Source organism: Dendrobates tinctorius, unplaced genomic scaffold (genome assembly GCF_039654945.1).
Source record: "Dendrobates tinctorius isolate UK_male_01 unplaced genomic scaffold, ASM3965494v1 ptg000070l, whole genome shotgun sequence".
Taxonomy (NCBI): domain Eukaryota; kingdom Metazoa; phylum Chordata; class Amphibia; order Anura; family Dendrobatidae; genus Dendrobates; species Dendrobates tinctorius.
In genome coordinates, this window is record NW_027361738.1 from 9,615,625 (window position 1) to 9,621,624 (window position 6,000).

Sequence of the window (6,000 nt, forward strand, 5' to 3'; positions counted from 1 at the left end):
GCACCAGATCCGGACAAGATCACAGTCATCCGGGACTGGCCGAAGCCCAGAAACCTCTATGAGGTACGCCAATTCCTTGGACTGGTAGGCTACTACTGAAGATTCATCAAGGGCTTTACTGAAATAGCTACCCCTATGCAAAACCTTTTGGTAGGGCAGTCCAAGAAGAACAAGCAGAAGAATTCCACCATTGAATGGACTGAAGAGTTAGAGAGGTCCTTCACCCGACTGAAAATGGCTCTCACCGGTGACGAAGTGTTGGCCTACCCAGACTATGAGAAACCCTTTGTGCTGTACACAAATGCCAGCAATGTGGGACTAGGAGCGGTACTGTCTCAGGTACAGAATGAAAGAGAAAGAGTGATCTCCTACGCCAGCAGGAAGTTGCATCTCACCAAAAGGAACCCTGATAACTAAAGTTCTTTCAAGTTGGAGTTCCTTGCTATAGTCTGGGCTGTCACCGAAAGATTCAAGCACTACCTAGCCTCTGCCAAGTTTACAATCTTCACGGATAACAATCCGTTGACCCACTTGGATACTGCAAAGCTAGGTGCCCTGGAGCAGCGATGGATGGCTCGGCTGTCCAATTACGAGTTCACTATCAAGTACCTAGCAGGGCACAAGAATGCCAATGCTGATGCGCTGTCCAGGATGCGGAACCTACCAGATGCAGGAGAGGAGATCCTGGAGGAGATCGAACTGCCTCCCTTCCACCGGCCACTGGTGGCCCAATGTGCTCAAGGAGTGAGAGACAGATGGTCTGGCTTGAAGGAGGTCACCCTGAATCCTTTGCCCCATCATAACTGGGCAGAAATGCAAGATAGTGACCCTGCAGTCCGCCTGGTGAAAGAGCTGTTGATACGAGCTGACTCACGTCCGGAGTCGGATGCTCCTGAAGAAACCCAGCAGCTGTGGAAGGAGAGAGGCCGGCTGTTTATCTACGAAGGGAAGCTGTGTCGGAGGAGTATCAATGCCCGCACACATGAGCTGGTCTGGCAGGTAATAGTCCCGAAGAGAGAGGCATCAATGGTCCTGGAAGCATACCACCAAGGAGCTGGACACTTCGGATGGAAGAAGTTGGATGCATTGCTCCGAGAGAGGTTCTACTGGGCTGGTATGAGGAAAGCCATTGAGAGGTGGTGCTGGGAGTGTGGATGATGTAACCTGCGCAGAAAGGATTGAGACAGCCAGAGAGCTCCCCTGCAACCAATCGTTACCAAACAGCCCCTCGAGTTGGTAGCCCTGGACCATGTGAAGCTGGTTCTAAGCAGGTCGGGCTACAGCTATGCTCTCACCATTGTGGACCACTGCTCAAGATTCCTGGTAGTTGTACCCGTCAAAGATCTAACTGCCAGGACAGCAGCCAGAGCTTTCCAACAGCACTTCTGTAGGCCACATGGGTATCCTGAAAAAGTCCTCACAGATCAAGGTCCAGCTTTCAAGGCAGAAGTGTTCCATGAGTTCTGCAACTTGTATGGTTGTAAGAAGATCCGGACAACGCCCTATCACCCAGAGACCAATGGCATGTGCGAGAAGATGAACCAGGTGGTGATTGACCTGCTGAAGACGCTGCCCTTGGAGGAGAGGAATCTGTGGCCCGAGAAGTTGCCAGATCTGGTAGACCTCTACAACCATATTCCAGTGAACTCTACCAACTGTACTCCAGCATACCTGATGAGAGCAAGACCAGGTAGGCTGCCTGTGGATTTGGACATGGGAGTCCTCACGCCGGAGGCCACGTCGCCAGATACTGACTGGGACAAGGAGAGGCAGCAGCAGTACATAAGGGTACAGGAGTGTGTGGAGAAGAGTCTGGCCCAGGCAAGGCAAAGGCAGGAGAAGCTTTACAATCAGAATGCACCTGCTGTCCCCTTTTCGCCAGGAGAAGTAGTCCTTAAAAGGAAGAGGAGGTTGCACAAGCTGGATGATCAATGGGAGGCTGAACCTTACACCATTCTGCCCTCAAACTTTGATAATGATAAAGTATGTGGGTCGCCCTCGCACACCCAGGGCAGCGGGGTACTCGGTACCGGGCCGGTGTCAAGGCGGGAATGTGTCACAGCAGCGGTGACCCGGTCCGTGGCCCTGGGCGCCCAATATCAATGGCGGTGTTGTTAATGGTGTTAAAGTTTATATGAATAGTTTGTGACGCCACCCATGGTGTTTGGCAAGTAAGATGGTAAGCCAACGCTGCATACAGATCCGCTGGGACTCATGGTGTGGTGCAGCAGAGATGGTATAGCTCCCCACAGGTGGAGCTGTAGTCCCAGGGCAGTGTAGGTGCAATGGATGAGGAGAGGCGCAGAATGGCACAGATGTTGTTACCCAGATGTAGCGGTGCTGGAATAACTGGAGGACACCAGAGTATGCGGTTCCAAAGCTTTACTCACTGTTTGCAGTTCACACAACTGCCTGCCTCCATACTGTGTTCTCCAGGTTAGGGCTCCAGCCAACCTCCAGGCAGGATAGGATTCTCCCTTCCACACTCCACCAACATGTACCTTACTGAACGACTCCTCCAATGCGCCTTTAGGTGTGAAGCACTTCAGTACTTAGTTACCCTGGAATGCCTCTCTCTAGGTGTTCCTAGTCTTTACTTGTATGACAGACAGCTGTAGCCTGCTTCAGGGACTCCACTCTACGTCCGGGCTCTCTATTCAGTTGCTGTTGTGTCCCAAGTCTATGATGGGAGCAAGGCGTTAGTGGTTCACTACTCCTCCAGTGTCTGTTGCCGGACATAAAGATCCAATCAACCTTGGGGACCGGGCCCCTGCCTTTGCGCTCTCTGGACTGGAAGGGTTCTCTATCGTTCTTCAACGAGCTTCCCGCCGTCCTTCTATTCTCCTTCGTTCCGATCTGTTCTATCTCTCTTATGGAAGGTTAGGTTAACAATCTTATGAGTCTCTTTCTCTGGTCTTTCTCGTGCCAGCAGCCCAGATCACTGGGACCTGCTGCAGCACGTCCCTCAGACACCCATCTTCTCTCTCCTCTAACCAACTACCCTGAAATCCTACACCTTCCCTCTCTTTTATATCTAACTCCACCCGCCTCCCCAGCACCTCTCGTGTTACGAAGCCAGGGACCACAAAAGGCACCCTATGACCTTTCCAGCATAAAGCATGGATGGGTCCCTGCTGAACTATCCTGTGTGTGGGGTGCAGGTGTTGGAATGCGGAAAGGAGTTCCCAGCCTACCTGGATGGTGGGGCACTACACCTTAGGAGAAGGTGCAGTACCTCTGTGGCGACTGAAGCCTCAGGGGCGCCACATATGCCTTGTTAGTAAAGATGGAGGAGAGACCTCAGCAGTGGTATCCAGGGACCATTTGAAGTTGTGCCCTGACCAGTTAAAAGAAAGAAAAGAAGAATCCGATAACCTCCAACCAATAGAGGCGGAAGAGAAGGTCAGCACAGTGCTTGGGGAGTTCCCTGCGAATTGGACTAGAATTAATGATGCAATAGTGGTACCAGTGTTGTTATTCCCTCTAGTGGAAGCACAGGAGGACGTGACTCGAGAAGATCAGGAGAATCAGGTAGCAGAAGCCACACCAGCAGTGGAGCCAGAGAACCCTCGCCCTGCCAGTGGTGAACCTGTTGTACCCCTGGGGAGTCCAAGAGTCACTAGACAATCACATATCCCTGTGCCATGTAGAATCCCTAGTAGTGTACCCAGTACCTCACACACTACAGCACCAGTGTTACGTAGATCTACACGTACCACACAGGGAGTACTACCAGTTAGATACTGCATATAAAGTAAATGTGAATGATGAAACTGTTGAAATGTAAATATGTAACTGTTTCAAGCTTTTGTGCCTACAGGTAACCTGTAAGAGTTCCCTTTGATTTTCATGGACACTGAACCACAGGACTTGTGTGTGGTCAAAAACATTATTTGTATATACTTTACCATTTGCCTGGGAATGGACCATGGACATTGATGCTGGACTTATCATCATAGGACTATTTTTGGATACACTTGGTTTTTGTACATTTTTCCTTTTTCAAATCTTGTACAAATATTATTGTTCAAATGTTTATATGCTATCTATGTTTTCTTTTGTTCAGCCCAGGAGTGTTGACTTTCACTAGGGGGGGAATGTGGCGCCCCCAGGAGTACGGTCGCCACACTGGCTTTGCCTTCCTCCAGGGGAGGGTAATGCCAGGCCTGGTGGCAAAGATGGGACTCTCTCACAGTCAATCCATGCATACAAAACAATTCCCCTCCTGACCAGCAGGGGGAGCTCTGTCCCAGAATTCAGGGGAGGAGTGATCTCTGTGGGCCAGGAGGAAGTAGGAGGTAGTTAGTCTGCAGAGGGTGAAGTGTGCAGACGGGGAATGCCAAACTGGAGGTTGAGCTGCAGCAGGCGAGCTCCCTCTGCTTGAGAGCGCACAGAACGGGAGTCGGGTCTCCACGGTGGTACGGGTACTAACGGCCCTGCCACAGATACCCGAGGAGTAGGAGGCTGTAGATGCCCTGCTCCCCTAGAAGACTTGAGGCACAACAGCAAAACGGATAGAGAGCTGGGGATTCGGAGAGTGAGAGGAGTCCCAGAGAGAGAGGCTACAGCTGGCTGCCGTGCAAGTGGAAGTCTAGGAACATTTGACAGGAGGAACTTCAGAGTAACTAAGGACTGGAGTGCTTACACACACAGCGCTATTAGGGAGACTGCACAGCCCGTCTGAGAGAGAGAATCCCTGAGTTGCTTCCAGGCTAGCCTGCTCCAATACCTTCTGTGATCAGGACCCTGGACTGCAGTTACCAAGTAAAGGTACAGAAATTGCACCCCGCTGTGTTGTGTCTGCTTCCTAACCCGTCGGCATTGCTACATCCCTGTGCCCATCACTTATACACTGCCCTGGGGTTACAGCTTCACCTGTGGGGAGCTACACCATCTAAGCTGCGACACACCATCAGCCCCAGAGGATCTGCACACAGCGTTGGCTAACACCTCACTTGCCAAATACCACGGGTGGCGTCACGAACTTTACATTACAACCAAACACCACAGCCATAGATATTGGGGCCCAGGGCCACGGACCGGGTCACCGCTGCTGTGACACATCATCCCCCTGACACCGGCCCGGTACCGAGTACCCCACAGCCCTGGGTGAAGCGAGGGCGACTCATGCACGTATCAGCTGGGTTAGAATAATTTGATGTAAGCACTTTACACATCATTATTGAAGGGGTTGTCCAATATTCGCACAACCCTTTCTCAATTGCTATGTTCCCCCATATAAAGTTAAAACAGCCTATACTCCCCTCCAATGCCGGTGCTCTTCCAGCGACATCAACACCTGGCACCTGATGTTGTTATGCCCTGTGAACCCTGCAGCCACTTATGAGCCTCTTCACTCTCACTTCCTTCAGGGGAAATTGAAATACAGACAAAATCAGAGAGCAGAAGCATCTCATTTCTTCTCGGTGTCCATTTCGTCCAAATAGTAAATGAGACGGAGTTGTCCAAAGGAAGGAAGTGAGAGGGATTCAGCTGCTTATTAGGTGCAGGACTCACATGGCACAACAATCGGGCACTGACATTGCAGGAACAGCGCCAACACTGGAGGTGACTATAGGATGGTTTTAATTTTTTATGGATGAATTTAGCAAATGACAAGGACTTGTCTGAGTAGTGGACAAGCCCTTCAATGGGGACAGCAAATTCATTACAGCTTTATAGCAAGCACAGTCACCAGAATACAGGCACAACTTCTTTGGTTCTTGTATTTTGTGTATGGAGTTTCCCGAAGAATAAGGTTCAATTTTCTGTGATTTAAAGAATCCAGTATTCCATAAATGGAGCTGGTAATCTGCAGATGATACCTCCTGGGAAACTGAAATTTCCTACTATTCTGTGGATCAGTTATTGAAGTCAATCTAATTGTTACCTGCTTGTACACACCATATTTTTTGCTGAGTTTTCTTATTTTTGTCATGGAAGAAATGCAGTGTTTTACAGTACCTGCAAAGTGAGTAAGATTTCCAAAATCTCATGCGC